At 43.6% G+C, this 12,280-nt stretch overlaps 1 protein-coding gene across 4 annotated transcripts in view; it reads right to left on the bottom strand.

Moving 5' to 3' along the window:
- LOC128689091 (E3 ubiquitin-protein ligase TRIM9) overlaps positions 1 to 12,280 on the bottom strand; it is a 356,345-nt gene that overhangs the window by 318,568 nt on the left and 25,497 nt on the right. The gene's annotated exons all lie outside the window — the stretch shown is intronic.

Below are 12,280 nucleotides of genomic sequence, written 5' to 3'. Positions count from 1 at the left end.
GTGGCTTTATCAATACAGATTCTAGGACATAATAGGAAGACAGTAGAACTATATACTATATATATAACTATATACTGGATGGCGAAACGTCTACAATAAAGATATCCAGATGTTGCACATGTGTCTTAACTTTCATATTGTCGGTATTTTATACCTTTCTTGCACAACTTGTCAGACACTGCAACATCATGGAATCTTGGTTCAGAGGACATCTACAAGACCTTCTTCACGGCTGCTGCAACTAACCCATCTCTTTGGGAAGGACCTACTTCCACTGGGGAATCCCGCCTACCAGTGACTGCCCTCGTCTGCTGCCCGTCCCTTCCACTGACGCCTATATAACCGCCAGTCTTCTTGCCTTTGCTCCAGATTCTCCTCCACCACGATGCTGTGAACACTAACTCCAAGGCCGAGGGACTGATTACCTCATCTTTTGTATATAGTTCTACTGTCTTCCTATTATGTCCTAGAATCTGTATTGATAAAGCCACTGGATGGCGAAACGTCTACAATAAAGATATCCAGATGTTGCACATGTGTCTTAACTTTCATACTGTCGGTATTTTATACCTTTCTTGCACAACACCTGGGTATCTTATGTTGATGAGTAAGACACATGTGCAACACCTGGGTATCTTATGTTGATGAGTAAGACACATGTGCAACATCTGGGTATCTTATGTTGATGAGTAAGACACATGTGCAACACCTGGGTATCTTATGTTGATGAGTAAGACACATGTGCAACACCTGGGTATCTTATGTTGATGAGTAAGACACATGTGCAATCTTATGTTGATGAGTAAGACACATGTGCAGCACCTGGGTATCTTATGTTGATGAATAAGACACATGTGCAACACCTGGGTATCTTATGTTGATGAGTAAGACACATGTGCAACACCTGGGTATCTTATGTTGATGAGTAAGACATGTGCAACACCTGGGTATCTTATGTTGATGAGTAAGACACATGTGCAACACCTGGGTATCTTATGTTGATGAGTAAGACACATGTGCAACACCTGGGTATCTTATGTTGATGAATAAGACACATGTGCAACACCTGGGTATCTTATGTTGATGAGTAAGACACATGTGCAACACCTGGGTATCTTATGTTGATGAGTAAGACACATGTGCAACACCTGGGTATCTTATGTTGATGAGTAAGACACATGTGCAACACCTGGGTATCTTATGTTGATGAGTAAGACACATGTGCAACAACTGGGTATCTTATGTTGATGAGTAAGACACATGTGCAACACCTGGGTATCTTATGTTGATGAGTAAGACACATGTGCAACACCTGGGTATCTTATGTTGATGAGTAAGACACATGTGCAACACCTGGGTATCTTATGTTGATGAATAAGACACATGTGCAACACCTGGGTATCTTATGTTAATGAGTAAGACACATGTGCAACACCTGGGTATCTTATGTTGATGAGTAAGACACATGTGCAACACCTGGGTATCTTATGTTGATGAATAAGACACATGTGCAACACCTGGGTATCTTATGTTGATGAGTAAGACACATGTGCAACACCTGGGTATCTTATGTTGATGAATAAGACACATGTGCAACACCTGGGTATCTTATGTTGATGGTAAGACACATGTGCAACACCTGGGTATCTTATGTTGATGGTAAGACACATGTGCAACACCTGGGTATCTTATCTAACGAGACGTTTGTTCTGTGCTGACTTGTTCACTCTAATGGAGAGTTGTTTACTATACTGGAGACACTGAAGTGATGTTAATATGTCCAGTGCTTAACCTTGATAGATGATGTCCAGTGCTTAGCCTTGACAGAAGGTGTCCAGTGCTTAACCTTGATAGAAGATGTCCAGTGTTTAGCCTTGACAGAAGGTGTCCAGTGCTTAACCTTGATAGAAGATGCCTTGACAGAAAGTGTTCAATACCTCAGCATGTGGGCGTGCTGTGTTTTTACTGGAAAGCAAGACTGGTCCACTCATCCAGTCACTGCTTTGATAACACTACTTACAACGGAACCTTGTTTACAGAAAAAAAAAAGTTTGTTGTGGACACTGTGTATTTTACCACAATTAACATTTACACTGGTATTTTCTTATCCCTGTGGTGACCTGTGATAGTTGGAACATGTTCCATACAGTGACACTCGTCCCCCTTACATGCACCTGCAAATGTCTCTCTACCTGTCCAAAACACGTTGCAGTTTCTTTGTCTATCCATTTAGGATTATTTTCGTTTTATAAAGTTTTGTGTTGGTAATATATGTAACTCTGTCTGTTGTTTGGAGGATGTCATCCTGGCAACCCTCTACAATAATCTCTCAGTTGTCTGTCGTGGAAATACCTTTGCAAGGTGACTCAGTCAACACTAGTAGGTAGTTTGGAATCTATTATAACTTTCTAAGCGTAAATTTCTTGCCTTAATTGCCTTACCGTTAATACAACACTTTTAAGAAATGTTTAAACTATCAGATTCGCTACCAGTTTTTCCCAGCTTCTCAGTGATCAACATTATTTATCCGAAATTCCTTGGTTGCTGCAACCAGGTCAAGCAGGTTATGCCTGCTGTCGACCTAGTTCCTCCACTCACATTAAAACAACAGTCTTGGCCTACCTCTGGAACGTTATAAAGTTTAAGATTTCCCATCAAAGTTCTGCAGTTAATGTGAATAAAATTAAAATCCACATTACGAAACTTCATACGTTTTATAACCTCTGTTTCACACTATGTCTTTTATATCCTTGGAAAAAAACCGGAGGCGAACACTGCGTGCTTGTTTCTTCAGTACTTATGTCTTTGTTTAAGTAGTTCCCACTGACATATAACCGCACTCCACCCCCGCTGCTCTTGCTACTATCAGTGTTGAATAGTTTATAGCTGTGTGTGTGTAGCATTCAGACCCTCGCATGTTGCACTCAACATGCATGTTCCGACCCTTCAAATTAAACTCAGTCTCTGTTGTTGTAATAATGTTTCCTGTACGTGCATTCAAGTGCCAGTTCCTTACTATCTTTCACTCCGGTTATATGTAAAGTAGCTACGAAGATACTCTTCTAATTTCTGAAAGTTCTGCAATATCTCTTCTTTTGTAGATGAATGGTTCAGAGAACCGACATGTTGATAAATTAGACACATGTGCAACTCTTGGGTATCTTTATTGAGGATAAAGATACCCAAGAGTTGCACATGTGTCTAATTTATCAACATGTCTTCTTTTATAGCTTTACATCTGTTTCTCTTCTCGTACCCCCTCACTTCAGTCTGTTTAAAGTCTGCGAATCAAGAGCAGCAAAAGCCTGGTTGATCAAGTAGTAAACATTGAATCTTGGCAAAAAATTATACGTATTACTGGCATTCAGCCTGATGACGTAATGAAATCTCTAGTTGCCCTGTACTTTGCAAACATCTCCGTGTATGCTTCACTGCCTCCAGCACTGAAGCAGATACTGTGATTCTTCCCATTACCTGTCGTGATATTGTCTAACCTGTTTTAACCGTATCCTGGCGTCTAGTTCCAGAAAACATGTCTTCTTGCACCATCCTTGTCACAAACTGCTTCATCATGTATCTAACCTCTGACTCTCCAACAACACGTATATTCTTACCTTTGAAGACTGCTCTTCTTGCCCCCCCCCCTCTCTCTCTGCTTATCAATAACCCAACTATATTCATCTTGTGCATAACAATGGAAGACTCACTGTATCTTCAGGAAAACACTAAAGTACAATTTAGGAAACTATTGTTGACATTGTTATGTCTGTGTTACAGTTTACAAAACTGTTATGTACTGTCTTTTTAATGTATATTTGTCTTAGGTTTCATTATTTTTCTTCAGACTATTTTCCTCATTCTCTTCCTTGAGAATCTTCATAACTTCCAAGTTTGGTTATATATGAGAGCTTTTATGAGTCGTTATATAAATGGTCCAGAAAACCGATAAGTTGAGGAATGAGACTATGAAACACCTGGTTATCTTTACTGCGGTAACTTTTCTTTATTGATGGACTGAACACATCGACTCCAGGCTGAGGGACTGATTACCTCAGACGTCTTCTCATCTACCACCATTATTCTCTGTATTGGCCTGAGGAAGCCACTGGCTGGCGAAGCGTTTTCACAATAAAGATACCCGAGTTTTGCGCAAGTGTCTCGTTCATCAACTTTATGAGTGGCCTGAGTAAGTTATGGTAAGTGAGCTATTAGACTCGGCTAACAATGTTAACAAGGTTAATACCCCTCCTCCAGCGACCACTGACACTAAGTTAACATGTCGAGTGATTTCCAACTATTCAGTGAGATCTCTGTGACCAGAAATATTCGCTGTTGCTGCGCCCCAGCCACTGAACGGGTCATATCGTGGCAAAGACCTGAGTCACGTCACTTCCTGACAAACTAGAAACAATCAGATGACAACCACTAGCACTAACAGCTTAGTGAACCTACTGAATTCTTATGTCTCATAACTTCTAGCCAGGTATAAACGCCCTTACATGACTTTTGCCAACCTGCTGAAGGTTCCAGGGATCATCGCTCTTGCTGCTCGGTCTCAGACCAAGCAACCTGGGTAATTGGTACTTGTGGCACACGTCTGACGCAGGCGCCTCAGCCTGGCTGATCAGGAACAGTTAAGAGAAACTTGTCAAGCTTCCTACTGAAGACAACAAGAGTCTTCATGGGATTTATAGGGCCACTGACAGCTAACGTCGAAGGATAATACAGTAGGAGTCTGTTACTGATCTTACACCTGCATGGAAGGTATTAAAAGAGTCTTGAACCCAAGAACATAAATCATAACATCGTAATATCCTTGCTGATGACACCAAAATCTCTAAGAGTGGTGTCCGTCGAAGGTCCAGCTAATCTACAAGCGGATATAAATTAAGTCTTCCCAAACTCAAATCATTCAAGAGAACGTAAGTCTTATGTGGGAGACTTGAAAGTAATGATGTCACAAGATCTCATATTCAAATATCACAAGAACGTTGCCATTTTTACAGCAAGGAAAATGATAGGCTGGATAACTAGAACTTTCAAGACAAGAGATGCTGAGTCAATGTTTATACTCAAGTGACTTGTTTTTTCCAAGATGGGATACTGCCGTATACTAACGGCCCCTTCAAGGCAGGAGAGATTGCTGAGCAGGAAAACCTGCAGAGTCAAACAACTGAACTACTGGTAATGATTGAAGTCCCTGTAACTGTATTCCTTGGAACGTAGGACAACAAGAGACTTTGCAGACGGTGCAAAAATACCTCAACTAAAAAGGAGGGACGCGACGAGTACACTACGAGAGAACTGTTGTGATCCTTGATCACTGGATCCTCCGACATGGTTACCCTCAGGTCTCTTACATTCCTGTCTGATGCTCTACTGATTTGGTTGTAAAGACTATTTTGGAAGAGTGAAAAATGTTTATGTTGAAACGACAGAGTAATACAGACTGAAAAAAGTCCAAGACACTGATTAAGGTGGCGGGGGAGGCGGGGGTGTTGGTGTTGCTGGGGAGGTGGGGGTGCTTATGTGGCTGGGGTGCTGGTGTGGAGGTGGCAGGAGCGTTTTGGGGTGGTGAGCTGGCAGTCCCAGGATAGGTGACAGGTATAGTAGGGGTGGAAGAGGTGGTAAGGGTGTGGTGGGGTGGTGGTGAGTTGGCAGTCCAGGGTTCAAAGATTTCTAGCGAGGAGGAGGAGCTGGACAGGTAACCGGTTTGAGCAAGCACCACAGACACGACCACATACCCACCCGCTTGTAATGCCCCAGTGGTTCCACTAATATGAACACAGAACGAGCACCATACCCAAGACCTTCTTCATTCAAGAGTTCCTGTGTTGTGTATCACACGCTACCAGTGCTCGGAGGCCCCAACACACAGTTGTGTCGATGATGTATGCAAGACAAGCGTTTATGTAACGTTCCGCCCTAAGTACAACGTTTTCAAGTCATGGCAAGAAAAGCTCAACTTACAGCAAATCATTCTTACTAAATGCTGGTTAAGCACTCTGGTGTCTTGTCCACAAACTAAGAGTGCTTGTGACTCAGCCCAGTAGAAATTTCTTCAGCAACATCTTTGTGTTACAGTACCGTACACTGTAACCCCAATAACAGACCAACACCTATCCGCAACTCGTACTTGATTCCAGGGACCAACGGCATTACAGCCCGGTCTCAGACCGCAGGCTTGACGGTTTGGCTAGTCAGGCTGTTCGTGCTAGCTGCAAGCATTTCAACGTAGTTTCACTACTCAAGACTCACGCGCTAACCTGTTGGGTCACACAGATGCAAACCTGCAGTGGAAATGAATCCAAGAGACTGGCTTTATCCGACAAAAAATATCCTGGAGTAATAATCTTCAGGATAATATGGCAGCTGGGCCAGAGTGCCAGAGGTCCTGGTGCCATATTGCAATGGCACTGGTGGCAGGGTGCCCCGAGTCCAGCCTAACATAGCAGTAACAGAGGGTACGTGGCCTGCCACTGTAAGACCAGTACCAGACGGCCGTGAACACCTCAGGTGAGGCAAGAACGAGGCAAAACAAGGTAGAGTCTCGCACACCCACTCACCAGCTCATCTACCCACCCACCCGCCCATCGCCCTGTCCACCCACCTGCACGCCCATCGTGGTGGCCTCCCACCTGCCTGCCCCGTGACATTTGTTGTCCAAGCTGCAATAAACACGGTCAGTGCCACGTCAAATGCCAGGCGCACTCACCTCGCTTCACTCACAATCGCTTTTCTGTCATTTTCCTCTCCACTCAACCCATTTCACCAGTAATACAAGTGCCTTACTTCGCAGAATTTATACCTCACTTGCTGCCAAACAGCCTCATAAAAGCAATACCAGCACCTCATGTGATGAGCTACCCTAGTGGGAAAACACACATGACGATAACAAGTGCATAAAAATATACGAGAAAGCTGGGAACACTCCTGTGAACCAAATAAAGGGAACACTCCTGTGAACCAAATACAGGGAACACTCCTGTGAACCAAATACAGGGAACTCTCCTGTGAACCAAATACAGGGAACACTCCTGTGAACCAAATACAGGGAACACTCCTGTGAACCAAATACAGGGAACTCTCCTGTGAACCAAATACAGGGAACACTCCTGTGAACCAAATACAGGGAACACTCCTGTGAACCAAATACACCTGTGAACCAAATACAGGGAACTCTCCTGTGAACCAAATACAGGGAACACTCCTGTGAATCAAATACAGGGAACACTCCTGTGAACCAAATACAGGGAACACTCCTGTGAACCAAATACAGGGAACACTCCTGTGAACCAAATACAGGGAACACTCCTGTGAACCAAATACAGGGAACACTCCTGTGAACCAAATAAAGGGAACACTCCTGTGAACCAAATAAAGGGAACACTCCTGTGAACCAAATACAGGGAACACTCCTGTGAACCAAATAAAGGGAACACTCCTGTGAACCAAATAAAGGGAACACTCCTGTGAACCAAATACAGGGAACACTCCTGTGAACCAAATAAAGGGAACACTCCTGTGAACCAAATAAAGGGAACACTCCTGTGAACCAAATAAAGGGAACACTCCTGTGAACCAAATAAAGGGAACACTCCTGTGAACCAAATAAAGGGAACACTCCTGTGAACCAAATAAAGGGAACACTCCTGTGAACCAAATACAGGGAACACTCCTGTGAACCAAATACAGGGAACACTCCTGTGAACCAAATACAGGGAACACTCCTGTGAACCAAATAAAGGGAACACTCCTGTGAACCAAATACAGGGAACACTCCTGTGAACCAAATACAGGGAACACTGAACCAAATACAGGGAACACTCCTGTGAACCAAATACAGGGAACACTCCTGTGAACCAAATACAGGGAACACTCCTGTGAACCAAATACAGGGAACTCTCCTGTGAACCAAATACAGGGAACACTCCTGTGAACCAAATACAGGGAACTCTCCTGTGAACCAAATACAGGGAACACTCCTGTGAACCAAATACAGGGAACACTCCTGTGAACCAAATACAGGGAACTCTCCTGTGAACCAAATACAGGGAACACTCCTGTGAATCAAATACAGGGAACACTCCTGTGAACCAAATACAGGGAACACTCCTGTGAACCAAATACAGGGAACACTCCTGTGAACCAAATACAGGGAACACTCCTGTGAACCAAATACAGGGAACACTCCTGTGAACCAAATACAGGGAACACTCTTGTGAACCAAATACAGGGAACACTCCTGTGAATCAAATACAGGGAGCTCTCCTATGAAACAGCTACAGGGAACACTCCTGTGAACCAAATACAGGGAACACTCCTGTGAACCAAATACAGGGAACTCTCCTGTGAACCAAATACAGGGAACACTCCTGTGAATCAAATACTGGGAGCTCTCCTATGAAACAGCTACAGGGAACACTCCTGTGAACCAAATACAGGGAACTCTCCTGTGAACCAAATACAGGGAACTCTCCTGTGAATCAAATACAGGGAGCTCTCCTATGAAACAGCTACAGGGAACACTCCTGTGAACCAAATACAGGGAACTCTCCTGTGAACCAAATACAGGGAACTCTCCTGTGAAACAGCTACAGGGAACAAGATGTCAATGCTTCCACACAAGGAAGGTGTGGTGAAGAAAATGCACGAGCACTGAGGGAAGCACTGTCTGCCACTGTCACTGTAACACTGTATAACAAGTGAATTATACTCATGGAATTGCACATGCACACACAGTAAGGTACAGTGTACACTGCTACAAATACCAGGTAGTTAAAATCTATTATAATTAAAGGTAACATGGCACTTGAAATTAAAAATATGTCATTATACACACAAATTTAGATAATTAAACACAGACACACACACAGTCAGTACTCGAACACCGCAAATAATGGTGAGCAAATACACACACACACACACACACACACACACACACACACACAAGAAGAGAATAGCAAGAAAGTTAAGACGGAAGGAATGGTAAACAAGGGAGAAACCGAGAGAGTAGAGGGGAAAACCACAGTTGAAGCTGTAACTACAGAGACAAGCAGTAACAACCAACAAGCCCATCCCTCTCATCCCCCGTGTATTGTAATCCCTATTCTATGCCTCTCCCATCCCCCTTATCCCTTCCCCACTCAACCATACCTGCCCCCTCACTAATGCCTTCCCCAATGGACCCCAATGGAAATAAGTTATGGGTTATCCTATTTACACATGGTGTTATGTATAATTTATGTAACTATATATGTACCTGTACCAGAAATTTATTGAATTGCCCCCCTCCCCACACCACCACCCTTCCTTCCCTTCCCATTTTCAATTGCACATAAAGACAGTGAGCTAAAGGGCAGAGTATCAGAGGAGCATTCAGACATCATAGCTCTCACAGAGACAAAACTCTCGGTAATAACCAATGCAGTATTCTAGAGGGTGTTCCTCCTAGTGAGAAAAAAATAGAACAGATGTGATGTGGAATTAATGGCAAGGAACCAGTGGAGAACAAAAAGGAGCAATACACAAATAACGCACACACAGAAGAGAGAAAAGCTTACGACGACGTTTCGGTCCGACTCCGATCAATTACGAAGTCACAATGTCCAAGTCGAACCAAAACGTCATCGTAAGCTTTTCTCTCTCTCTCTCCTATGTGCGTTTTTTTTTGTGTAACAAGTGTAGATTTGAGGAGTAGAAAACCCTAAACATCAGTGAGTACATTGGTCTTATAAGATAAATAATGATCGGGGGACGAAAGACACAGTATTATTACAGTGTTGAGTTACAATCACACTATACAACAGACTGAGGCAGGTTATGTAGCAGAACCACAATACACATCCTAGAGAAAGTGGAACAAAGAACATGGAAAATTAACAACAAACAACTGATCATAGGGAATTTCAATCGCTGGGAAATAAATTTGGGGAACTGGGATTTACAGAGTCAGAAACATGGAAAATAAGATTAACGGAGGCAGTTATGGAACATTTCATAAGTAAACAAGTGAAAACAAATACAAGGATGAAAGCACGGGATGACTGTGCTGTCTTTCACCTTAACCAGACAATGATAATTAAATTATAAACTACCACTTAGTGTCATTGGTCAAACGATGTTAAGTTTTGAATTGAAGAGAGGTAGGAGATGGTACAGATAAGAAGACAGATCACAGAAGAGGAAACTGTGTAGTGAGGACATATTTCTTAAGTAGAGTCCAGTGAGAGAGCAAAACAGGTGATCAAAGAAGACATGAGACGGAGAACAGAAGCAGAAAATGCACAAAAAAAGAGAAAGTCATACCAATTACAAGTGGAAATACAAAATACAGAAATTATTTGGTTTAACCAAAGAGACCCAAGCAAGGAGTAAAGGAGCATAGTAAAATATAGGCAGCAGGATATGGAAAAAAATAGATGGAAACAAATACGCAGGACTAAGGAGGCCAGCATGAGCATAGCATTGAAGGTCACCACTGGAAGGTAGGCGTTGTTGTTGTGTCAGAAACTCAAAGCACTGAAAAACTAAATGATGTTTCAGAGTTTCATAAGGTCACATAACTGAGATCCCAACACCTTCCTCTTCCCGTCTCTCTCTCTCCCTCCCCCCCTCTCTCTGTCTCCCCAGTTCCAGTCACCCCGGTCTAGGTACCGCCTTTCGGGCCATAAACTCCAGAGAAACGCAAATTTGCAAACTAGCGCGAGTACATTTGGCCTGGAATGTTGCCACCGCTTGGTTATTACTTCCAGGGACCTGCAGTGTTTATCCTGCAGCTGGTTATTACTTCCAGGGACCTGCAGTGTTTATCCTGCAGCTGGTTATTAATTCCAGGGACCTGCAGTGTTTATCCTGCAGCTGGTTATTACTTCCAGGGACCTGCAGTGTTTATCCTGCAGCTGGTTATTACTTCCAGGGACCTGCAGTGTTTATCCTGCAGCTGGTTATTACTTCCAGGGACCTGCAGTGTTTATCCTGCAGCTGGTTATTACTTCCAGGGACCTGCAGTGTATATCCTGCAGCTGGTTATTACTTCCAGGGACCTACAATGTTTATCCTGCAGCTGGTTATTACTTTCACGGACCTGCAACGTTTATCCTGCAACTGGTTACTACTTCCAGGGACCTGCAGTGTTTATCGTGCAGCTGGTTATTACTTCCAGGGACCTGCAACGTTTATCCTGCAGCTGGTTATTACTTCCAGGGACCTGCAGTGTTTATCCTGCAGCTGGTTATTACTTCCAGGGACCTGCAGTGTTTATCCTGCAGCTGGTTATTACTTCCAGGGACCTGCAGTGTTTATCCTGCAGTTGGTTATTACTTCCAGGGACCTGCAGTGTTTATCCTGCAGCTGGTTATTACTTCCAGGGACCTGCAGTGTTTATCCTGCAGCTGGTTATTACTTCCAGGGACCTGCAGTGTTTATCCTGCAGCTGGTTATTACTTCCAGGGACCTGCAGTGTTTATCCAGCAGCTGGTTATTACTTATAGGGACCTGCAGAGTTTATCCTGCAGCTGGTTATTACTTCCAGGGACCTGCAGTGTTTATCCTGCAGCTGGTTATTACTTCCAGGGGCCTGCAGTGTTTATCCTGCAGCTGGTTATTACTTCCAGGGACCTGCAGTGTATATCCTGCAGCTGGTTATTACTTCCAGGGACCTACAATGTTTATCCTGCAGCTGGTTATTACTTCCAAGGACCTGCAACGTTTATCCTGCAACTGGTTACTACTTCCAGGGACCTGCAGTGTTTATCCTGCAGCTGGTTATTACTTCCAGGGATCTGCAGTGTTTATCCTGCAGCTGGTTATTACTTCCACGGACCTGCAGTGTTTATCCTGCAGCTGGTTATTACTTCCACGGACCTGCAGTGTTTATCCTGCAGCTGGTTATTACTTCCAGGGACCTGCAGTGTTTATCCTGCAGCTGGTTATTACTTCCAGGGACCTGCAGTGTTTATCCTGCAGCTGGCTATTACTTCCAGGGACCTGCAGTGTTTATTACTTCCAGGGACCTGCAGTGTTTATCCTGCAGCTGGCTATTACTTCCACGGACCTGCAGCTGGTTATTACTTCCAGGGACTTGCAATGCTTATCCAGCGTCTTGGATACGAGAGGTAATGAAGTTTGATCCAGGAAAGGGGAGCGCAGCTGCAAGTCACTGATCAAGAGCCCTACACTAGTATCAAGTCACTGATCAAGAGCCCTTCACTAGTATCAAGGCACTGATCAAGAGCCCTTCACTAGTATCAAGTCACTGATCAAGAGCCCTTCACTAGTA

Source organism: Cherax quadricarinatus, chromosome 1 (genome assembly GCF_038502225.1).
Source record: "Cherax quadricarinatus isolate ZL_2023a chromosome 1, ASM3850222v1, whole genome shotgun sequence".
NCBI lineage: Eukaryota > Metazoa > Arthropoda > Malacostraca > Decapoda > Parastacidae > Cherax > Cherax quadricarinatus.
This window is presented reverse-complemented; position numbering and strand designations above follow the sequence as displayed.